Raw genomic sequence first — 25,884 nt, forward strand, 5'->3', positions numbered from 1 at the left:
GCAGCCCATCATTTGCTCCTTGAACTTCATAATTAAATTAGAGCAATATTCCGCCTCCCGAAACACCTTCTGTCTGGAGCTGCCAGCAGCAGAGTTAATGTCCCGTTCATTGGAGCAATCATTGCTCCAAGAGGCCATGACCACATTCTCTGACAGACGACATGCAGCCTTTCCCTGCAGGTCTCCTTGAGACCCTCAGTCTCACTTCTTTCTTCACAAATACATAATAGATTTTTAAAAGAAATGTTTTAGACATGGAAAAATAGAGAACTATGTAAGTCTCCCTTGGACCTGAAGCACTTGTGTGTCTTCTGCTGTACAAAAGTGTTCACAATCACCATTTATAGTAGCCCCAAATCAGAAACAACATAAATATCCACTAGCAGTAAAATGATAAATGATAGTGTGATAATATGGTAAGAATGCTCTCCAGTAATCAAAATGCACAAATTACTGCTACACACAATACATTAATCTTACAAATCAAAATGTTGAGGGAATGACTTCATAAAAATGGCGGCGTGAGGTGAGCCTCTTGAAATCTCCCCCGGAATTTACAACAAATTGAAAAACTATAACTCCACAAAGGACTTCCTGCACAGCAGAAAGGCAAGACAAAGAGTCTCACTACTGAATTTACCTAAAGGTGGTCAAATCGCGCGAGCGGGGGAGGAGGGAAGGGAGAAGTGCGGAGATGGAGCCGTGTGGGCACAGGATGCAGACCTAGCTCAGTGATCCGAGCTCGCTGCATCCAGGAACTACCGCAGCTGTGGGAGAGGGAAGAACTCGGACTGCTTGGGCTCCGCTTATGGCCCACAGGGCTGAGGGGGCAGCATATAACATGGCTGAACCCAACGCTCATGGCAGAGACCTCGAAGCAAAGACTGAGGGAAGAAGGCTGAAAACGGTGGTTTAAGCCCTCCCTGCCGAGCAGAGAACGGAAGCCTTAGGCACTGAGCCTAGCCGCCCCCTCCCTACCCTCCCAGAGCTCGCCCGGCCCCCACCTGCCCAGTGCTGGAAGTGGAACAGTAGCAGTGTCAGATCAAAGGAACAGAATATTTGCAGTTCTGAGAACTGTGGTCCTCAGACATGGACTCACAGCCCAACTAGTTCCAGCAAAGGGGAGGGAGCTGCGGAAGCAGGACTGGCTGTGGTGGTGGTTGTCTCCATTGCTCTGGGCCACCTCTCACAAACCACCCTGCCCCTGTCCCCACCCATCTGAGTAGATCCCTGCAGGAGTAAACAGAACTGCTGAAATACACGGGCTATGAATCTGGTGCAGGAAGAGATTTGGAACTTCAGAAGCTCTCCACATTCGCCCACAGAGGCAGAGCCCTATGACCCAGGCAAACTGTTCACAGAGGAGAAGCTCGCCTTCCAGGGAATCCCCCCATTATGTGAGAAGCCAGAATAGTGCAGAGAAAATATAACACTATAGTGTGGGAGAGAATAAAAGGCTGCAGTCAGAGAGAAAATAAAACATGCTACCAACACCTACTGGAAAACAAAAGAAAGACCACTTTCTATCAACCTGTTGCAGAACCGACTCCTGTGGGTCCTAGGAAGAGAAATAATAAATCATTAATTGCCATGAATAACCAAGGTAACAAGACAGCTCAGGAAGAAAATGAAAAATCTCCAGGAAATGACCTTAAAGACATGGAACTACGTGACTTAAATGACAGAAAATTCAAGATTGCAGTTCTTACAAAACTCAATGAGATGCAAGAAAACACAGACAGGCAATTTAATGAACTCAGAAACACAATCAAAAAACAAAATGAATATTTTACCAAAGAGATTGAAATTTTAAAAAAAGAACCGAATAAAATTTCTGGAGATTAAGAACTCAAAAGAAATGAAGAATGAAATAGCCAGTTTAGGTAGTAGAGTTGACCAGATGGAGGAAAGAATCAGTGATATCGAAGACAGAAATCTGGAAATGACATGGATGGAAGAAGAAAGAGACTTCAGACTTAAAAGAAATGAAAGAACTCTACAAGAACTTTCTGACTCCATCAGAAAAAGCAATATAAGAATAATGGGCATACCAGAAGGAGAAGAAAAAGAGAAGGGAACAGAGAGTATATTCAAAGAAATATTCGACGAGAACTTCCCAAACTTGTGGAAAGAACTGGATCCTCAAATCAAAGAAGCAAATAGAACATCTAAATATCTCAACCCCAACAGGCCTTCTCTAAGGCACATTGTACTGAAGCCGTCCAAAATTAATTACAAAGAAACAATCTTCAAGGCAGCCAGGGGAAAGAAGACGGTAATCTACAAAGGAATAAAGACCTTTCCAGACATACAGAAGCTGAGGGAATTTTCTAACACATGACCTGCACTACAAGAAATACTGAAGGAGGCTATTCGACCAGCATAAATAGGGATAATTTGTGACAACAAAATGTAAAAGTGGGGAGAGTAAAGGCCTGAACCGGAATACTTTCTCCGGGAATGGAGAAAGTAAGCATGCTGAAGAAAATGGAATACTCTAAATATGAAACTTTCTTTTACATACACTTAATGGTAACCACTCAAAACAAATCCAGAACTGAAATATATAATGTAATAAAAGATGAAACAGAGGGAAAAATCATAGAATACCACCACACAGAAATAATAGAAAACAACAAAAAAGCAAAGAAACAATGCAGACACAGTCTTACCAGAAAACCAAAGATAGAATGATAGGAAATCCTCATATATCAATAATCACCCTAAATGTAAATGGATGGAACTCCCCAATAAAAAGGCACAGAGTAGCAGATTGGATCAAAAAACTAAACCCAACCATGTGCTGCCTCCAAGAGACACATCTTAGCTACAAAGACAAACATAGACTCAAAGTGAAAGGGTGAAAATTGACACTGTACGTAAATGGTATCCAGAAAAAAATGAGGTGTAGCCATACTGATATCAGATGAAACAGACTTCAGGACAAAAAAAGTAACAAGAGACAAAGATGGACATTTCATAATGATAAAGGGGACTAAACAACAAGAAGACATAACAGTCATCAATATTTATGCCACCAATCAGGGAGCACTGAAATATCGAAGCAACTACTAACAGAACTAAAGGAGAAATTGACCAAAACACAGTTATTGTAGGGGACCTAAATACATCATTGACAGCTATGGATAGATCTTCCAAACAGAAAATAAATAAAGAAATAGCAGCCCTAAATGACACATGAGATGAAATGGACATAATTGACATATATAGAGCACTTCATCCTAGAACACCAGACTATACATTTTTTTTCTAGTGTACATGGAACATTGTCAAGGATAGACCATATATTGAGACATAAAACTAGCCTCAGCATATTTAAGAAGATTGAAATCATACCAAGAATATTCTATGATCACAAGGCTTTGAAATTGGATATGAACTGCAAAAAGAAAGCAGGAAAAACCACAAATACATGGAGATTAAACAGCATACTTTTAAAGAACAACCAGGTCAAAGAAGAAATAAGAGGAGAGATCAAAAGATACATAGAAACAAATGAGAATGAAATACATCCTACCAAAAGTTTTTGGATGCAGCGAAACAGTTTTAAGAGGGAAATTTATATCATTACAGGCCTATCTCAAGAAACAAGAAAAATCCCAAATAAATAACCTCACCTTACACCTTAAAGACCTAGAAAAAGAAGAATAAATGAAACCCAAGGTCAGCAGAAGAAAGGAAATAATAAAAAACACAGCAGAACTAAATGAAATAGAGAACAAAAAAAAAAATAGAAAAAATTAATGTGACAAAGAGCTGGTTCTTTGAAAAGATTAATAAAATTGACACACCCTTGGCTAGACTCACTAAGATAAAAAGAGAAAAGACACAATTAAACAAAATCAGAAATGAAAGAGGGGAAGTTATCACAGATGCCACAAAAATAAAAACCATCATCCAAGAATACAATAAAAGACTATATACCACCAAATTCAATAATGGAAGAAATGGACAAGTTCTTAGAAACATATAGCCTTCCTAGGCTGAATCACGAAGAACTGGAAAATCTAAATAGACCAATCACCAGTAAGGAAATTGAATCAGTCATCTGAAACCTTCCCAAAAGCAAAAGTCCGGGACCAGATGGCTTCACTAGTGAATTCTACCAAACCTTCAAAGAGGATCTAATACCAATCCTGCTCAAACTCTTCCAAAAAAATTGAAGAAGAGACAATACTCCAAACTCATTTTATGATGCCAAAATTACCCTGATACCAAAACCTGGTAAGGATAACACAAAAAAAGAAAACTACAGACCAATATCTCTGATGAATACAGATGCAAAAATCCTAAACAAAATACTAGCAAATCAAATGCCACAATGCATTAAAGATTATTCATCACGACTATTGGGGTTCATCCCAGGGGAACATTGCGTATGGTTCAACATCCGCAAATCCATCAATGTGATACATCACATAAACAAAATAAAGGACAAAAATCATATGATTATATCAATTGATGCAGAAAAAGCGTTTGACAAGATACAACATCCTTTTATGATTAAAACACTTAATAAAATAGGTATAGAAGGAAAACACCTTAACATAATAAAGGCCGTATATGACAGACCCTCAGCTAATCTCATAATTAATGGTGAAAAACTGAAGCCCTTTGCTCTACGTTCAGGAACATGACAGGGCTGTCCCCTATCACCTCTGCTTTTAAACACATTGTTGGAAGTCCTCGCCAGAGCAATCAGGCAAGAGAAAGAAATAAAAGGCATCCAAATTGGGAAAGAAGAAGTTAAACTGTCACTCTTTGCAGATGATATGATGCTATATGTAGAAAACCCTAAAGACTCCACCAAAAAGCTATTAGAAACAATAAACCAATACAGTAAAGTTGCCTGCTACAAAATCAACGTACAAAAATCCACTGCATTCCTATATACTACCAATGAAATCTCAGAAAAAGAAATTTTAAAAAATCCCTTTTGAAATTGCAACAAAAAGAATAAAATACCTAGGAGTAAACTTCACCCAGGATGTGAAAGACCTATATGCTGAAAACTATAAAATGTTTTTAAAAGAAATTGAAGAAGACACAAAGAAATGGAAAGACATTCCGTGTTCATGGGTTGGAAGAATCAACATAGTTAAAATGGCCATATTACCCAAAGCAATATACAGATTTAATGTGATCCCCATGAAAATCCCAATGGCATTTTTTAAAGAAATAGAAAAAAAATGATCAGATTTGTATGGAACCACAAAAGACCCTGAATAGCCAAAGCAATCCTAAGAAAAAAGAACAATGCTGGAGGTATCACACTCCCTGATTTTAGCTAGTACTACAGGGCAACAATAATCAAAACAGCATGGTATTGGCAGAAAAACAGACACACAGACCAATGGAATAGAATTGAGAACCCAGAAATAAACCCACATAAATATGGACACTTAATTTTCAACAAAGAAGCAAAAAACATACAATGGAGAAAAGACATACAATAAATGGTGCTGGCAGAGCTGGAAAGCCACGTGCAAAAGAATGAAACTGGGCTGCTACCTGTCACCATGTACCAAAATTAATTTAAAATGGATCAAAGATTAAGCATAAGACCTGAAACAATAAACTGCATAGAAGAAAACATAGGTACTAAACTTATGGACCTTGGGCTCAGAGCATTCTATGAATTTGACTCCAAAGGCAAGGGAAACGTAAGCTAAAATAAATGAATGGGACTATATCAAACTTAAACGCTTCTGCACAGCAAAAGAAACCATCGACAAAATAAAGAGGCAACCCACTGAATGGGAGAAGATTTTTGCAAACAGCACCTCTGATAAGGGGTTAATGTCCAAAACATACAAGGAACTCATACAACTCAACAACAAAACAACAAACAACCCAATTGAAAAATGGGCAGAGGACCTGAAGAGACATTTCTCCAAAGAGGACACACAAATGGCAAATAGACATACGAGAAAAAATGCTCAACATCACTAATCATCAGAGAAATGCAAATAAAAACCACAATGAGATATCACCTCACCCCAGTCAGAATGGCTATCATCAACAAGACAAATAGTAACAAGTGTTGGAGAGGCTGTGGAGAAAAAGGAACACTCATACACTGTTGCTGGGAATGTACATTGGTGCAGCTGCTATAGAAGGAAGTGTGGAGGTTCCTCAAAAAATTAAGAATAGAATTACCGTATGACCCAGCAATCTCTCTCCTGGGTATCTACAAAAAAAATCTGAAAACATTTATACATAAAGACATGTGTGTTCACTGCAGCTTTATTTACGGTGGCCAAGACATGGAAACAACCAAAATGTCCTTTGATAGATGAATGGATAAAGAAGTTGGGGTACATATACACAATGGAATACTATTCAGCCATAAGAAAAGATGAAATAGTACCATTTGTGACAACATGGTTGGATCTTGAGAGTATAATGCTAAGCGAAATAAGTCAGACAGAAAAAGTAGAGAACCATATGATTTCACTGATATGTGGTATATAAAACTGAAAACAACAAAAGAACAAGACAAACAAACGAAGAAACAAAAACTCATAGACAAAGACAACAGTTTAGGGGTTACCAGAGGGTAAGGGCGGGGGCTCTAGAAGAGGGTAAATGGGGTCTAATATATGATGATGCAAAGAGAACTGACTGGGTGGCAAACACACCATGTGAGATATAGACAATGTATTACAAAATTGTACACCTGAAATCTATGTAACTTTACTAACAATTGTCACCCCAATAAACTTTAATTAAAAAAAATGTTGAGGCAAAGAAAAAAAGAACATATACACTATGATTACATTTATGTAAGGTTAAAAAATGGGCAAAAGTAACCTAAAATGTAAGACATGAGGATGGTGGTGACCCAGTTTTGCAGAAGAGGTGAAGGATTCTGATTGGGGAGGCTGTGCGATTTGCTTCTGGGATGTTGCTAATATTCCGTGTCTTGATCTGGATGGCGATTACAGATGTGATACCTGAGATAATCCATCCAATAATACCACTGAAGATGTGTGTGCACTTCTCTGTATGTACGTGACACTTGAAGAAAACAGGTGTACTTTTTAAAAATCTAGAACTAAAGCTTCTTTTGGTCAAGTACTCTGTTGCTTGTACCAAAATTATCTTCACTATGGGAACTATCTGTGTGACCTTGGGCAAATCACTTAACCTCTCTGTGTCTATTTCTTTATCCATAATAGTGCCTGATATGTAGAGTTGATGTACTTGATATAAATCAAGAGAAGTACTTGATATAAATATATGAAGGATGCTTAGCAAGTATCAGACACATACATAAGCACTCAAAAATGTTAGCTGTTTGACGTAGTGGTATTCCATCTATGTTTTCCCTCCTCATATTTAGGACTTATATCTCCATTTATCATATCCTCTGGACCGGGCGAGGGCATACTGGAATGGACAAGTTCATCTGCCTTGTTGGGAGTCCTGAAAGAGGAATGGGTAAATTCTTTCTGGAGGACAATCTGGCCATATGTAACAAGAGCCAAGAAAACATCTGTACGTAGTGTTCCATTCTAGGAATCTATCCTAAGTAGATGAGACGTTCAAAAAAGACTTACGTGCTGCAATGCTGTTATGTGCAATTGGATGTTGTTTATAAAAGTGAAAAACCGAAAGCTATTATATCAGGAAATAATTACATAAAATAATGGCAATGAGAACTTTTAATGACATAAAAATGTTACATATAAAAGTGGCCTATTTGTACCCACTAAAAATTAATAACAAATACACACAGAAAAGATCAGAAGAAATTAAGTCAAGATTTAAGCTAATTATCTCTAGATGATAATATTATAGGAATTTACATTTTTCTTCCTTATACCTTCCCGTATTTTTCAATATTCTTCTGCAAGTATACATTACCTTTTATAATCAGAAATACAAATGTTAAATAAAGAATTGTACCATCTTCTCCTGAGGCCTTTGTTTCTGTCGTCAAGGTGACAGCCAGCTGCAACCCATCGTATTGTAGGATGAAAGGTGTCTGAAGGAAGGTGAGGCAGGTTGGAGAAGGGTTTCAACAACAAGCGCCAGGAGGAATGGATGAAGGAAAGGGGCCGTGCAGCTTGAGGGCCATCTAACAGGACAGCTGTCTTAGAACATCTGTGGTGTGGAAGGCAGATTACCCTTGCTCTACTGGCTCCAGAGGTCAGAACCAAGACCGACAAATTCAAGTCACAAGGACAGAAGGAGAGGATGAAGACTCCAGCCCAGAGGCAAGCACGCTGTGTGATCACACGATAAACCTCTGGTTTCTTCCTACCCAACAGTACGGAGCTCCCCTGGGGTTGTGCTGCAGACTATTCTGTGAGCATACGGGCAACTGCACACCACCCTGTGGCCGTCCTCTCCTAGCCTCCCAGGCCAGCCTGCTCTGTGGACAACCCCATGAGTGAGGATCTCTGAAATTCATAACCAAACACCAGCCTGGGCGTAAGCACCTGGCTCTCCTTTTAATCCCCCTCGCTTGCCCGGTTGCAAGTTCTTCAAATTTCACACAAGTTGGGCCACTTCTGTCCATTCTTTCCACCTGACCATCTTAGGCGGAGCCATCATCAGCTCTTTCTTCCCTGGACCATGACAGGGGCTTCCTAACTGCTTTCTCTCTTCTGCGGTTGCTGCCCCTGCACCCAGTCCACTGGCTACATAGAAGCTCAAGTAACGGTTTTCTTAAGCTAAAGTAAAAATTCGTTAACATGACTACAAGATTCAAAGTAGAGATTCCAGCTGTAACAGGGCCCCATTGCTCCGTGCACTGCGACCAAGCTGTGGACCTTTCAGGTTCCTCATGCGTGCTCAGTTCTCTCCACGCTAGGGCATTTGCATGTGCTGAAACAGTCTCCACCCTCCACAGTCGTGACCTTTCTGCAACTCCAATCTCAGATGTCCCTCTCTAGTTTTAACTCTATAATTGCATCTCAATGTCCCCAAGATCCTTTATGTGGCTTATATATATATATATATATATATATATATATATATATATATATATATATTTTAATTTATTGGGGTAACAATTGTTAGTAAAATTACATAGATTTCAGGTGTGCAATTCTGTATCACATCATCCATAAATTACACTGTGTGTTCACCACCCAGAGTCAGTTCTCCTTCCATCACCATATATTTGATCCCCCTCACCCTCATCTCCCACCCCCCTACCCCCTTATCCTCTGGTAACCACTAAATTACGTTCCCCACATTAATTTTCAAACCCCGTGGCCATCCTGTGGTCACCGACTGGGGGGTCCCCTCACCCTTCCCTCCACCCCCACCCCCCCACCCATCTAGCAACCCTCAGTTTTTCCTCTTTGTCTCCAAAGAGGAAACTGTTTCTGATTAGTTCATTCACTTATTCTTTTCTTTAGATTCCGCATATAAGTGAGATCATATTTTGGTGAGCCACAACTCACCCGTCTGCACCCACTGCCTCATCTCTCAACTCAGCAGAATGCCCGAATCCCTCAAATGCACCTGTATCCTGCTCATCCCTCGGTTTTCACCTGCCGGTTTCCCCTGCCGGGAAAACACCTTCTCGTGGCTAATTGCTATCAGCTTCAGGGCTCACCCTGAGTGTTACTTCCTCAGGAAGCATCCCTTACCTCTCCCAATACCAGGTTAGGCACCTCCCCCGTGTGTGCCTACAGCACTGTAATTATTCCATCATTACATTTCTTACATTAAACTGTACAATTGTGTTTCCTGCTATTTGGTAAATGATATGGAAGCAGGGGCTGCATGTATGTATATAGGTCAGAACTGTTGAGTAAGTGACTTCATTTTAAAAATATGACATCCCCCCCATGAATAATTAAGGTAAAAAATTTGGAAAATAACAAACCCCAACAGGAAACAGTCTGATATTTTTAAGTGATATTTTCTTTCTAGAATAATGAAGCAAATCTAGACTTCACTCAATTCCCCTGTCCTAAGTGAAGGTTTGTGTGTTGTCACTTCTATTTTCACTAGTTAGCATAGTAATTATTCTCCACCAGCCTTTGAAAGCCCGGGGGCCATCTTCAGTGCGCCCACAAAAGGATCGATAGGTACTAAATAGATTAAAAAGATGTATAACATCGAATTCATAAAATGGCAGGACATAAAAGAAAAGTAAATCAGGACAACACTGGAGGACATAAGACTAATAAGCAAAAAATAAATCTTCCATAGTCGGCTTCCCCAAAGGCATAAACAGCTCCTATAAATTTAATAAAATGGCTTCATGTGAAAGACCTTCCGAATCCCGACGTCAGAGAGTTGGTGTGGATTCAGGGCAGAAGTGCAGCCCACGGGTGCACTCCCTGTATTCCCGCGCCTGAAGGCTTTATGGAGCCCTCAGAGCTCACTCGGGACTGCCTACCTGCAAACTCCTTCACCTTCAGAAGAAACTCACTCACTTCTATCTCATGTCATATTGGACAGCTCTGTGACAAAGCTTTTCCTTTAGGCTTCTCCCAAGTCAGCCTGTTTCAACACACTGGTCCTGACTCTCTCCTCTGGGCCAAGACACTCCGGTTTGTCCCCCTTTACATGTCAGCCCTACAAGTGACTAGAAACACTGTGGGATTTGGTCTAAGAAAACCTGGGTTTCCATGTGCTCTTGGGCAAGTGGCTGAAGTGCTCTGAGCCTTGTTCTTTATCCACAAAGTGAAGATTCCATCCTTCTATCTGTTGTTTGGAGGATAGAGCCTAGAGTTTGGATCAGCTTTCAAAATACAGATTTCAAATCACTTCATCAGGCTGGGCAGCTACTTCACCTCTGTGAGCCTCTTTTCTCATGTCGAAAATACCTTTTAAAAAAAATCTGATTACCCTTTTGTAATTTTAAAATTTGCATTGTATGTATGGATACATTTTATGTAACTCATCACACACACACACACACACACACACACACACACACACACGAGATGTGCAAGACTCAGCTCTACAGATCACAGGTCTTGGGGGGCAGGGACCAGGCTTTTGAAATTGTTAAAGTAGCACAATTCTGACGCTCAGTTAGGTTTAGGAACCACCCGTGCAAACCACTCACATGGCACCCAATGCCTCATGTTAGAGTGATGTGGGACTATCACTTTATATCCCCGACTAGATAAGCATATGAGGGGAGGATATGCTACCCTTTTTTGGTGTTCTTGCAGTTCTCAGAAAAGGTACCCAATAAATATTTTTTGACGAGAAGTATAATTCCATTTTCCTGTGACATTTCATTCCAACATGGAAGGGTTTTGAAGAATACATTTAACACTTAGCATTATGGGGCAATTAAAAATTACCACGCTCAGTACATGAAACCCAAATGTCAAAAAGTATCAATAATAATTTTCCTTTGTTCAAGGCCACAGGTACGGCTAGACTGTGAAAGGCGAGTGGTAAAGTCCAAACCTAGGACCCTACAACTTAGGGAGGAGTCAGACTTCGTTCCCAGTCTACATGAACGAGTAAAAGCAGCATCTGGGGGAAAATGAAGTGTGTGCTAACGGATTCCAAAGAAGCTCCACTTCATTACGGACAGCATACACATCCCTTTACTCTTACGAAAAAGCGCTGTTCCCCTGCCCCCAGTGACAGATGTGCCTCCTCCAGAGTCCCCAGCTTTCTCTTCTACCGGTACTTCCCTCGGTTAATGTGTTTGTGGAGAGCTGATGCATTTGTGAAGGTCGTAGAGGTCATCAATGGACATCCGATTTCCAACCATGTCCTTCTTGAGGATACAGCGCTGCAATCCACTCCCCTTCCAGCCTTAACGCCATCTGGGGCCCTTGATTAGACTTTGGGGTGCTTTTCAAAATTCCCCAGGATCTCAATGTTATCATACACCCCAAACATGGCCCTCTTCTCGTTCCAACATCAAGCACTTTGGGGCGCGGGAGGTGAGCCTTCCGTGTAACAATCCAGGAACGCCTCCGTGTTGTCTAAGGTGTCTCAAAACTGAATCTCAAGAAAATTCACTCTCATTTCCTAGGCCATCCCTCAACTGTGAGGGACATGAAGACACAGACCCTGGAACCCACAGTTCCTTTCTCTGCACCTCACAGGAATTTTGTGCTGTTGCTGTTTTTATTATTGTACACGGGAGGAAATTGAGGTCAGAGAGTGAAGTGACGGGCTGGACGGCACATAGCAGAGGAAATGGCGAAACCTGGATTAGAGCCGAAACCTTCTAAGTCCTGCCCTGGACTTGCCTCCTGTCCTGGGGCTGACTGAGTGGGTCACTACCCCAGGGGCATGACCACTGTCCAGCTGGAAACGTGGCATCTCCGGCAGGCACGTTTCCTGCCGGAGATGGAGAGGGGCCTCCTCTCCACCAACCACAATGGAAGGGGGTGGGGGGACTCAGCTTGAAAGTATCTTAGTTCACTGGGCGTTCTCAGGATGGGACAAGATACCGAATGTGCGGCACTTAGCATGGAGGCGGGCATGTGTGAGGCTAGTAGCTCACTGCAGCTCAGGAGATACTATCACCCCCTTTTCCATTTGTAGTGCTGTAAGCTATGGTAATAATTACTAAGCACGCAAGTGTCAGGCACGGTTCAAGCACCTTTCAGGTATTAAGGCATTAATTCTCACACCCAGGTAGATACTACTGTTATGTCCATTCTACAAATAAGGAAACTGAGCAAAGATGTCAACGACCTTGCCAAGGTCGCACAGCTAGAGAGGCGAGTCCCGGCACCAGAGCCCTTGCTCTTTGTGGCCAGAATGCACCACACTGCTCGCTGTCTGGGGGTAGTGTTGCCCCCACAAGCAACCTGAGAGCTTCCAAAGGGCATGGCCTACACTGTACACATTTCGTTGTCCGCCATGGCAGCTAGCAGAGAATCTTACCCACCCCGAGCCCTCCCCGCACCTGTGATAACTAACTGGCAGCCAATTCACAACTGAATTAATTTCCAAAACACCTATATTGTCAGAGGACTTTAGGGCAGATCCTTTGGCTACTGAACCAAGACGTGCTTGAAATAAAACACCGAGGGACTCTGCCACAGGGAATGGAAGCTCCCTCCACCAAAGGCAGCTCGTGGTTTTCAGAGTCACATCCCTAAAGGCTTGAAAACTTCTGACCAATGTTTACATGCTTCTGGAGTCTGAACTGTCTGAGTTCAAGGCCTCTGCCATTAATTCACATGAAAATACCTACCAGAAAGAACGAAATGTGTCAGAAGTTTGCTGGTCTATGGAGAGCTACCTTTTCCCCGTCGGCACTAATGGACAACATAGCTATTCATGCTGTCATCATCAGGGACACCTACTGAGTCTGTCACTGTGAAAATCAGGTGCCAGGGATGCACATAATAGAACGCCAACCTCCTGAGGACAGACAACTTTAATTTGGAACACGCGATCATTCTTAGTTCTGAATTTTATTTTTCATTATCTATAAAGAAAAACAATATGCATAATAAACGAATAAACAAGATTAATTCATCCATTCTTGTAATATTTACTGTGAGTCTATTAAACGGTGGCACTAGGATAGCACAGACATAATTTTGTATAATTCTGATTCAAACAGAATTTTATAGTGCAGGAAGTAATGTCTCCATTTTCAAATAAACTAGAAGTCCAGAAAATTAAATAATTGTCTACCCATACCATGGAATACTATGTAACTGTAATAAAACCAGTAGGTGAGAACAGTTGGTGCTAACATATTAACAAAGACTATTTCTGAAAGAAGAAAAGCAAGAGGTGGCACAGTCTTTAAAATATCCCATTTCTATGAAAAATAACAAGAAGATAATGATGAAGATACACACACAAGTGAATATGTAGTGAAATTCTCGGGAAAGACAGTCAAGAAAATCTGAAGGTCTGACATGGAAAAGAAAGTAATCAATCTTTTATTGTACTTTCACAACGTGGAATTCTTTATCATTTTCATAATATTAAAGCTTACTAAAAGAAGTTAGCATTAATTATTATTCATTGGCCCATGCCAAGCACAGTGTCTGGCACATAATTGCAATTCCAGTATTTACTGCAGAAATGTAAATAAATAATGCTATCAATTACCATTTAAACGCATTTGTTTTTCTATTCACTACATCAGGTCCCACTCTAATAATATAGGCAAAAACACTTTGGAGTGAGTCCAAGTCCCTGTATTATGTTTAAAGAAATAGAATTGTGACAATTTTGAAAAATGTTCTGTAACTCACACTTTTCCTTTATGTTCCCTGCCCTTTTCTTTCCCAAACTCTCCACTACACACATACACACATACACACATACACACACACACACACACACACACACATACACACACACAGAATCAGGAAAACAGTTCACTGATAAGAAAGATAAGAAAAGGAAGGTAGGCAGAAAGGGAAGGAGGGAAAAAGTGAAATAAGAAATGCTTTGCTGCTTTAGTTACTAAAGGGCTGGGTTGCTCAATAATTTTTTTTAACCAATTGCTAATTTGAGGAAGGCAAATCTATCAACACACATTACCCTACCAATTAATTTCCAATGTATATTTTGAAAAGAGTTGGTACAGATTCATTTGAAAAAATCTGCACTATTCCCAACAATAACCGCAAAGTTGTTCTAAACTGTGACAGTAACCCTTAAGCATCTCGAAGGCCCGTCAACACTAAACTCCAGGTTCAGAAGCTCTCCGGTACATCCGACATGGCTACCTGCTATCTCCCTGTGTGAGTGACAGTGATGAGCAGGGGAACTGGACACTGACAGTTCTGTTTTCTCAGTGCTGATAAAAGGGGAACAGATTAGGTATTTACCCTGAGTGTACAGTACATTACTTTCAGTTTTTTTGTTGGGAGTATTTTTCCCCAGTAGCAGCAACTGGGAGGGGTGGGGGAAGACATCTGGTAACTCCTTCAGGGAAAAGCCTTAACAGATTTGTGGGTGTAACTCTACTCAATCTGTTTTGTAAATAAACCCCAGGCAATGGCATCACTTAAAAATCTTTTTAAAGATGGTTTTAACAAGAGCAACACTCTGGAAACTAAAGTCCTAACATTTTAATGATCATACGAACCACATGTATGGAACACCCCTTATGTACTGGGACTATTCAAAGCGCTTTACAGGCAATCAACAGTTTAATTATCACAAATCTCTGGGGTGTCATTATTATCCCCATTTTGCAGATGAAGAAACTGAGGCTCACTGAGATGGATGTGTCTGCCCAAGTCATACAGCTAGTGAGTGGAATAATCAGGATGCAAACCCAGTTCTGATGAACTCCAGAGCTTTCTGGAGCATAGAATTCTATGTATGCTCAACAAGCTTAAAGAGAGGGAACAGTAAGAACTGGAGGGAGAAGAAGTGACCTTCTCTGACTCTGGCACCTTTGAGCAGAGCAGGCCAGATGTGGTAGACAAACAGCAGGCCTGGCACTTGGGGCTGTCTTGGTTTGACCATGAGCAAACCTGTTTGTGTCACTTAACCTGCCCGGTCTTGTTCTCCGTGGTCATAAGATGAGACGGCTGGATGAGAACATACCTCAACTCTTAAACGGTATATCTATGAGGACAGGTGTATGGAAACAATTTTGCTGGGACGGTAAAGTAGAAAAAAGTTGAATCTAAGCCACAGAGTGTACACTTGAGCGCATCATGTCTACTTTGCTGAGAAAATCCCCGACAGATGGCATTAATCAGCGGTCAGCTTCCAAAGTAATTGCGACCTTGACCTCCAATGGCCATTGCTAAATCCAGTGGTCAATTTTTGGTCCTCTTAACTGACCTGTCAGCAGCATTTGATAGAATTAACACACTCTCCTCTCCAAAACCTTTTCTTCACGTGACTTCCAAGATCTTCCTCTCCACTAGAGTTCCCCCTACTGCACTGGCTCCGCCTTCATCCTCCTCTCCCCAACTCACGCAATGCGCACGGACCTCTTTCTGCCCACTAATTCTCTTGGTACTCTCATCCAACTTCATGGATTTACATGAGGATGACATGACGACGACTCCCACACGTGTAGCCCCGTCCTGGAACTGCATTTACATTCAGCTGCCTACTCAACATCTCTGCCAGGAGGTCTAGTGGGAATCTCAGGGCCCGAATGAGCTCCGATACTGCTCCGCTCTCCCTCAGTGAAGGGCCACTGCAGCAAATGGACACTCCGTTCTTCTAATGCTCAGGCCAGGAGAGTTTGACTTCCACCTTTCAAGGGTTAAAGCCAAAGTCCTTACAACAGCTTACAAATCCTGCTAGGATCTTATCTCCACTCACCCCCAATTCTCTCTCTGACCTCATGTCCAATTCCTCTTCCCCACCCCACCCACCTGCAGCCACTCCAGCCAGCCTTGGCTTACACACTTATCATTCCCTCTACTTGGAACATTCTCCCCCATCCGCTGCCCTAAGCCTCCCAACCGCCTCCCCTGGGTATCCACAAAACTCACTCTCCATGGCTTAAATGACAGAAATGTATCGTCTCGTAGTTCTGAAGGCTAGAAGTCCAAGATCAAGGTGTCAGCAGGTTGGTCCTTCTAAGGGCTGTGAGAGAGAATCTGTCCCATCTTTCTCGCCTAGCTTCTGTTGGTTTGCTAGCAATCTTTGGTATCTCTTCTGTCATACTGGCCTAGAGACACTACTCCAGTATAACCTCATCTTAACTACGAGTAGTTACACCACACTGACCCTATTCCCTAATAAGGTCAATTCTGAGGTACTGGAGGCTAATACTTCAACATACGATTTTTTAGGGGACACGATTCTACCCATAGCAGCTGGCTTTTTCTCTCCATTCAAGTCTCAACTGAAGCATGACCTCCACAGAGAAGTGTTCCGTAACCACTGGGTGGTTGACCACTCAGTCAACCACCATTTTATCTCGGTGACCTATTTTATTTTCTTCATACACTTACCACTACCAGAAATGATCATTAATTTGGTTTTGGTCTGCCTCTCACTCTACATGGTAAGCACCATGAAATGAGGCATTTTGTCCTGTCCACTTTTCTCCAGAACCTAAACCAGTGCCCGACACATGGTGGTGTTCAATCAGTATCAGTTGCATAAATACGTGTATTATATGACTATCACTTGCCCGTTCATAAACATGATGCCAGAGAGTGCCACGGCTATGAATGAAAATAAAGTAAGGTAAGAGGATAGTGAAAGACGGACCATATCGAATAGCGTGATTGGGGAAGGTCTGGAAGGAGCTGACACTGAAGCCGACAAGAGCAGTTTCAGTGACAGTGAGGTTGACAGTGTGACTGGAGGGAGATCCAGGTGTGAACAGGATGGGAGGAAGTGAAGACAGAAGGAGGAGACATGGAAGTGGGGCGATCTGCACTTACTACCCTTTCTCTAGAACTTCAGTTAACAAAGCACTGTGTTTCCCCGAAAATAAGACGTAACTGGAAAATAAGCCCTAGCATGGTTTTTCAGGATGATATCCCCTGAACATAAGCCCTAATATGCATCTTTTGGAGCAAAAATTGATATAAGACAGGTCTTATTTTCGGGGAAACATGGTCCTTTGATGTGTCTAGCAAATGAAGTCTTCCCTTACTGGGGAAATTTTTACCACAGCCCCAAACCCCTCCCTCCTCTGTCCCCTGGGCTTTTTGTTCTTACTTCTGTGGCTGCATTTCCAGCATTTCTGTGGATCTGTAAGTTTTCCATCTAAATGCCCCTTCGCCCCCTCCAGTGAACTCCCTGAGGGCAATGACCACAAAAAAGTACCCAATAGACACGGAAGGAAGGGCACTCCTGCCTGGCACTCCCTATGGATGCCTCTTCTGCCACAAAGACCAGACTTGTCTCATTCTGAAAGCAAGGCTTTCAGGAGTGATGCTATGTAAAATGGCCCAGTGGGAAGCTCTCAGAGTCATCCCTCCCCAAAGCAACCACTGAGGTAGAAGGGGTGACTGGCATCAACTATCTGGGAACTCTGCAACTTAACAGGACACTTAAAACGACCAGGGCAGTGCCAGACCCAGACGGGCTGCTGATCTATCCTCAGTGAGGCCTGTGGGTGAACCAGCTACCACGCCCCGCTCCTCAGCAGTCACAGCTGTGGGGAGAGCCGCTCACACTGCTAGAGCAGCAGAATGGTGGCAGGGTGGGCAGTGGAGACGCTATTCTGTAAAAATTGGGGGTTGTGCATTTTGGGTGGAGAGCCTGTGTCTTTCTGTCACTGCTGTTGCCGCAGGACGTAAACTCCCATAATGCTCCCTAAAAAGCCAGAATGTTCGCCATACGAGATTTATTCATGCATCTACTCATTTGAAATACTGGGCACCTTTTATGTGCCAGGCACTGGAGATACAGGAATAACCAAAACAGACAGAAATCCGAGTTTACATTCTGATAGGTAGGCAGGGATGGTGGTGCCCTGTGCAAGGTGAGGGCAGAGGCAGGAATGGGTCGTTCCAGACCCCTCTGATTTGGTACCAGGCTCTTATATGCCATTTTATTCATGTCGAGCCTCCTGACCCAGAATGCAAGTTAATCCTTAGGTCCCTGGTCACCTCTCACCACCACCAGCCGGTCACCCAGGCCTGGGAGCCAAAAATGACCAAGTCCCTTGTTCCTGTCCAGAGACAAGCAATCACATAATAGCTACAATAATAAAGCTGATATATATTTTTTTCATTTGAATAGAACTATGTACCCAGACAATTTTGTTTTTTAAAAAAAGATCTTTATCTTCCCAGGACAATTTAATTAGATTCCTGCCTGAGGTAGAAGCCAAACCCCTGTCGCCCAAAACCAGGCTTCCCGATTTGAGTCTTGGTTTGGAGTCATTTAACTGCTGAGCCTCTGTTTTGTCTATTAAGTGGGGATAGTAACACACATCTCTTAGGGGGTGAGACTTGAATGAGTTAAAAATAATCATGGGGATGTAAAGTACAGCATAGAGAATATAGTCAGTAATGTTGCAATAACTGTATAGTGCCAGGTGGGTACTAGACTAACAGGGGGATCACTGCATGACTATATAAATGTCAACTGTACACTTGAAACTAATATAATATTGAATGTCAACTGTAACTGAAAACAAAATTTATTTTTAAAGATGTAAAAAGTGCTTTGAACCATACCTGGCACATATGAAGCACTCAATACACATCATTGAGAAACAAAAAGCTCCCAACATTCCTTTCAGTCAATCATGTGATCTAAAGAGCGTCCTTATCTTTGAAATTATACAATTATTAAATCACGGCACACCAAGCGGCAAGGCAGATCTGGGGGGCGGGGAGGTGCATTCCAGGTGACAGTGTGGGCCTGGGTTCGCTGCTACATTCAGCTTTTCCAGGAGCTCAGCGTCCTGCCTACCATCTTAACCTGGATCTTTGTGCAAAATTCCCCATGGAGACTCTGCTTCCTGCTCCCCACCTCCTCCACCATTTTCCTTTACAGTGGATTCAAACCGAAGCCTGGGCTTCATGGCCCGTGCCTTCCCTGGGGGACCAGGTCCTGGCCCAGTGCTCACCATGCACCAAGAATAACCCAAAAGGCTGTGTCAAAGAAGGCCCACCACGACCAAGCACACTGCACGCCTCTCTCATCTTTCCTCACAAGAGAACTCTCCACGGGGCATCACGACAAGTGCACCCCACCCGGCCCTGGAGAAGGCGTATGAGCAGATCGTCAGAGGCACCTTTGGTATTCCTTTCAAAGCACGACATCCTAGCCCCTTGTGTACCCACGTAGCTGCCAGCCTCCCAGAGCAGCCTTATGCTACAACCCGCAGATGACGACTCCGGCTGAAATCCAGCCAGGGCTGTGGAAACTCCAAAGTCATCCCATGGACCCGGTATGCCAAGTGAAATGAGGCAGACAGAGAAAGACAAATACCGCATGTTCTTACTTACATGTGCAATCTGAAAAACAAACTCAGGAGTAGAGACAGAACGGTGGTTGCCCGAGGCTGTGGGGTGTGGGAAATGGGTAGTAGATGGGTCAAAGGGCGCAAACTTCCAGCTGTGAGTAAGTTCTGGAAATCTAAGGTACAGCGCGGTGACTCAACTTAACAATACTGCATTAAATCCTTGAGAGTTGTTAAGGGAGTAAATCGTAATTATCACCACACACACACAAAAGATAATTAGGTGAGGGGATGGAAATGCCAACTAACTTGACTATGGGCATCATTTCGTAACATATACATGTATCAAATCACCACTGTGTACACCTTCAACTTACATACGTTATACATCAGTATTATCTCAACAAAGTTCTTGGAGGAAAAAAGTCGTGGCTTCTCTCCAGCTTCCAAAAGTTTGCAGCCTACAGACGTTTCCTCTTTGACAGTTTAAAATAAAACGCTTTCCCTGGCATGGCTTAAATGGTAACTGCTCAGAGGATTACACTTCTCCTCATTGATGACATCTCTGTGCGGCCAGGACGTGTGGGCCCGTCACCTTTGCAGTCCTACCAGTAGCATCAAACACAGAAACCGGCCTAAGAAAAAGCTGTTGAAATAAGTACAGAAAATACATACACGATTCCATTTTTACAGCATGTGCTGACATCTAAAAATTCCAATTAGGAGCTACGAAATGTACGATAGATACCTTCAGAACAACATGTTAATTGCAAGATCAATTACGTACTACATACTACCTGGGATTTTATAAAAACGAGCACCATCTCAAAATTAAAGAAAATGTACCGAAAAATAGGCTTTGTTATTCACTGATATGAACACAGACCCAATAATTCATTCTAACCTTCACGATTATAGCATGCCTACAGTGTTTTCCTATTTATAAAGTGAGATGAATAACGGCTACCTCACTGCATTTTTGTGAGGATTAAATGAGTTAGCACAGGGACAGTACTTAGAATATTGCCTGGCAGAGTGACCACTTAGGAAATGTTAGCTATTATTATTGTTATTAGCAGGCACTGTCCTGGCTAACACTATTACACCAAGTTAAATAGAAGTTCATTTAGTTAATCTACCCAGAAAAGTATTAACAGAAGCAAGGTGCACAGATAATCTATCGCCTTGACAACAAAGTCTGCCCTCGGAGCTTGAGACATCTTCTAAATGCCATTAATGGATCCTCATCATACAAGAATTGCCCCTAAATTGTTTATTTCTTAGGATGTGATTGTACCTTGAAGCAGAAATATATATTTAACAGACCCTAAACATATATCTGAAAGAAGTGAATTAGCAGCTTCACTGAAACGTTCCTTTAAAAAAAAGAAAAATCAGAGAGCAATTTTTACCTTCTCTTCAGGCCAGATGACATCCGTGATTCTGCAAGGCTTGGCGGCACTCTTATTTGATAAGGCCGTGAGCTGATGAGAGCTTCAAATGACTACTGCTTGGGTTAAAAATAATCACTGAGAAACAAAAACTGAGAAACCAAAAGCAGAAGTATTTACAAAATTGCTGCATTTGCACTCTCCTAGAGTGAGTGTTTTCTTGTTTCTCAGAACACCACCCTTCATTCCAGCAATTCCCAAATGGGTAGCCTGCAGGCCACTTGTCCCAAGATGCCGGGTCATACAAGGGTTCTAAGGTCAAGTAAGTTTGGGAAATACGTACTGTATGCCCCTCCCAGAAAGCCGCAATGTCCATCAACATATTCAAGGGCCTGAACCCCTTCTAGGAAAGAAATCTGTGATTTGTGCTTCACCCACTATTTGAGAACTTAAACACAAAACCCTTTCCCAAGGAACATCTACTAGAATCTAGGTTTTGGAAATGCTGGAATAGTCTAAAATTAATCACTTCTTCCCATTCAGGAAGGACGGTAGGCTTCTTCTCCTGGCCTGGCAAAGTTCACACTTAATTATAAGCAGATGGGAAAGAATGGTAACCCACGGCCCCATTCCATGCATGTTTGCAGGACTTGGATCAAGTCAAAAATAAACTACCCTCACGATCCATCTAAGTTGTGTCCCACTCCCAGAGAAGGCACCCATTTTGGAGGACATGAGAAAGGGAGATGTAAGAGCAAGTCTGTCCCCAAAAGGAATTTAATTCTCCTGCTTTTTTAAGTTGAGGAGAAGAATCCAGGTGCATTACAATCTAATTAAACTATGCACAGTCATCAGGAAAAAATCCAGGATGTGAGTCCAATGGATCCAAGCAAGAGGAATTATTCAGGGCTTCCCCGTCAAACTGTCTCCAAAGACTCTAATCGCTAGAACACTATCTTCATTCTATCACTGGAAAACATTTCCAGAATCCTCAATATCTGTTTTTAATATAGTTTTCCTTTTTTCCCAGCACCAGACGCCTCACAGAAAATAAGAGATTTGGGGGAGCATCTTGCCTCCCAGTCAGGTTACTATGGTATTCACCAGACCGTAACTGTCCAAAGGGCCCCCTAATGGCCTCCCTAATGACCAAACTTAATAAAACGGCACAACATTAGCAGACAGGAAGCTGAAATTTCTGAAATTACAACAATAACAACACTATACTGAGTTATGTAACTCTTTGTTTCCCAAGATTCGAAAGCATTCAAGGTTCGGGAGCCTCAGTGTCCCCTCAGTGGGACAGGAGAGCCGCCCAGAAGGGGCTGCTTAGCCGAGTGTAGAAAAGTCTACGTCACAGGCTATGCAGTTAAACAGAAAAATCACAAAAAATGGTCCAATATTGGCCACTGTGAGGCCCAACAGAACTTTCTGCGATGATGAAAATGTGATGATGAAGCACTGTTCAAGATGGCAGCCACTAGCCACATGGCTATTCAGCACTTGAAATGTGGTCAGTACAACTGGGCAACTGGATTTTTCATTTCTATTCATTTTAACTGAAATAACCACCTGTGGCCTATAGCTATGGTATTAGAGAGTACAACAGCTTATACACTCAAAGTGTCTTCAATGAGAAGTCTACAAAAATAGAGACGGTCAGGAACCAAGGAAGGTTTTCCTGCAGTTCTGGGAAATGGACTATTTGACTTATCCAAGGGAGCAGGGAGACCTGAGTCTGCCATCTCATCGATTTTTACGTACACGACTGTCACAACTACAGATGAGCGTCACCATCACTCTTTTACCAAATGCAGAAACTGAGCTATAGATCAATTAATTGACAGAAACAGTAACTGCGATTTGTGGAATATCTACACATACAAAGGGCTTTGTATGCAACCTTTACAGCAACCCCCCCAAGACAAACATTTCTGTCTTTCTCTTGCTGATGTGGAAACAGGTGAAAGGAGGTTAAGCGGCTTAGGAAAGGCCACACAGTACGTGGAGCTATGATTTGAACTCAGATTTATCTTCAAAATACTGTTTAGGTCTTGAGCAAAGACCAATTTTCCTTTCTAGATGTAGTCAACAAGTATTTTTTGAGCATTTATTGTACGCACAACCCCGTGCTAAATGCTGGGGATGGGGTGGTGGGATGCAAAGACAAATAAGGAAAACCATTAATACACTGAACATTAGGGTTGTGTGGGCCTGTTATTCTTCCCCAACAGAGTACAGTAATTATTCAATTACTCACAGCTAGCTTCTCTTGTATATTATAGCAACAGGCCCATAATAAAAGATAAGCTAATATTTTTAGCATTTCAAAAACACAGAACCAAAATCACCGGTGACAAGAGAAAAAAAACAGATAAATCAGACTTCATGAAAATTCAAAACTTTTGTGCATCAAAGAACACAATCAACAAAATAAAAAGACAAAATGGGAGGAAATATTTGCAAATCACAAACTAACAAGGGACTTGCATCCAATTTTTTAAAAACGCTTACAACTCAATAATAAAAAGACAACTGGTGCACGTTTTTGTCTAGACATATACTTACATTTCTTTTTGGTCTAGTAGTGGAATGCTGGGTCACACAGTAACTCTGTGTTTAGCATTCTGAGGAAGTGCCAAACTGTTGTCCAAAGTGGCTGCACCATTTTACAATCCCACTAGCAGTGGATGAGGGTTCAAATTTCCCCACATCACCAACACTTGTTATTGTCTATCTTTTTTATTTCTTGTTGGTGTGAAGTGGTATTTCAATATGGTTTAATTTGCATTTCACTAAGGACTAGGGACACTGAACACACTAGGGACACTGGACACTAGGGACACTGCAGAAGTAAAGGCTTCAAACACATTTTCATGCATTTATTGGCCATCTGTATATCTTCTTTGGAGAAATGCCCATTTCAATTCTTTGCCCATTTTTAAATGGGATGATTTGTGTGTGTGTGTGTGTGTGTGTGTGTGTGTGTGTGTGTGTGTGTGTGTGTGTGTTCATTTTGGATACAAGTTCCTTGTCAGATATATGATTGGCAATTATTTTCTATTTTGAATCTGCTCTTCTCTTAGTCAAGTTAGGTTCTCCAGCAGCCTATTCCTTGCTCAGGAAGGAAAATATCATCTGAAAACACAAACTATAATATTTTTTAAAAGAGCATGTCCCTGTCTGATGAGGAGCAGTTAAGAGACCCTCAGTCCACAGCATGGGACAGGCACTAATGACTTGAAAGCAATCATGGGGACAGCAGGAAGGAGCAGATTGGGCAAGAAATGTCAGGGCTGAGTTGGTTAAGTACTGACTTCAAAATGGACAAAAAAAGCCCATCTTTTTTCTTCCTCTCTTTCAATTCCCTCTTTGTAACCTTTTTTCTAAATTGACTTAAGTACTTCATAATCATCACTCCATAAGCTATATGGGCCAAGGATCTGGAGAACATGACTTCATCCCCAAAGAGCAGAAATGTGTGATAATGAGCCATGTGAGCCCGGGCCAGGAGGTCACGGAGGAAGGAGTCCATGGAATCCAGGCTTTAATCTCTCCCATTGGATCTACCTTCTACACATCTATCGTCAGTCATTATGAACCAGTCAAAACCCAAACATATCTGGGTAGAGAGGACACCCAGGGGGGCAGGAACTACATGTGCAAACGTTTCTCTCAGTAAATAGAGAGAAGTTTCTTGGGAAAGAAACAGAAAAAGGGAAGACACAAATTTCAAAATATTCCAAAAGGCAAACCCTGGGGAAAACCCAACAACATAAACATGGCAAATTCTCAATAGATGCTAGATAATAGTGCTGTCATTAATATTTAATAATAGTAACTTTAAAGTCTGGCATTTACATTTAAAACAGCAATTATATAAAAAAGAGACTAATGGAAAACTGGTTGGCCAAAATCCACAGAAGGAAAAAAAAAATATTGGGATTTTGGTTGACCATAGTGTCACATGTGCCAACAGTGCAACGCAGCTGCTAAGTAACTGCCACCACCAGGCAGCCCCGTCGACACCAAAGGAGCAGATAGACTCAGTGAACTCTACCAGCCAGGCCATGTCTGATGTGTAGGTTTGCTGCGGGCACAAAACGATATGGACAATCTAAAGCATATCTGGCAAAGTGTGACCAGAATGATTGAAGGTCTAATTCGAGTTAGATACAAAATGGTTGATGGGACAGGAGGAATTTGGGCCTGCAGAAGTAAAGGCTTCAAGTAGCTACTCTTAAATAGCTGAAGAATTGCCAATAAAGAATGGCCTTAAGTTGTTTTGTTGGACATGACTGGGTACCAAACAGAGGGTTATCTGCCAGCAAGGGCAATCTAAGGATTCCTGCCGTAGGTGAAAGGATACATCCCAAAGTTTTAAGGTAGACCCTGGAAGAAAATAAATGATTAAATAATACATGTGTCTCAAATAAGAACAGCTTATTTTTGTTAAATACCCTTCTACTGTACTTAAACCCTCTATTCCTTATCTGCAAAAGGACTTAAATGAGATGATAATGGTGAATGAACTCTAAAAACCCCAAAGCAATGAAAGAGATATTTATTATTATTGTTGTTTATCAATAAGCAAAGAAACACCAAACTAATTTTAAAAGAAGAAAAAAAAAGCACTTCCATAGGGAGCAGTTGTTTTTTCTTTTCTCTCAGCTGTAACTGCTGCGGCAGGTCTAATTTTAC

At 41.8% G+C, this 25,884-nt stretch overlaps 1 protein-coding gene across 2 annotated transcripts in view; it reads right to left on the reverse strand.

Annotated features, from left to right (window-relative positions):
• TMCC3 (transmembrane and coiled-coil domain family 3) overlaps positions 1 to 25,884 on the reverse strand; it is a 240,689-nt gene that overhangs the window by 181,092 nt on the left and 33,713 nt on the right. Inside the window, exon 1 of one of the 2 annotated variants that reach the window (XM_033117786.1) lies at positions 21,205 to 21,224. The exons of the other annotated variant lie outside the window; for it this stretch is intronic. The gene's annotated coding sequence lies outside the window, so the exon portion shown is untranslated. Of the gene's footprint in view, positions 1 to 21,204; positions 21,225 to 25,884 lie in introns of those variants that run through there. 2 annotated transcript variants of the gene reach the window in all.

Source organism: Rhinolophus ferrumequinum, chromosome 10 (genome assembly GCF_004115265.2).
Source record: "Rhinolophus ferrumequinum isolate MPI-CBG mRhiFer1 chromosome 10, mRhiFer1_v1.p, whole genome shotgun sequence".
Taxonomy (NCBI): Eukaryota; Metazoa; Chordata; class Mammalia; order Chiroptera; family Rhinolophidae; genus Rhinolophus; species Rhinolophus ferrumequinum.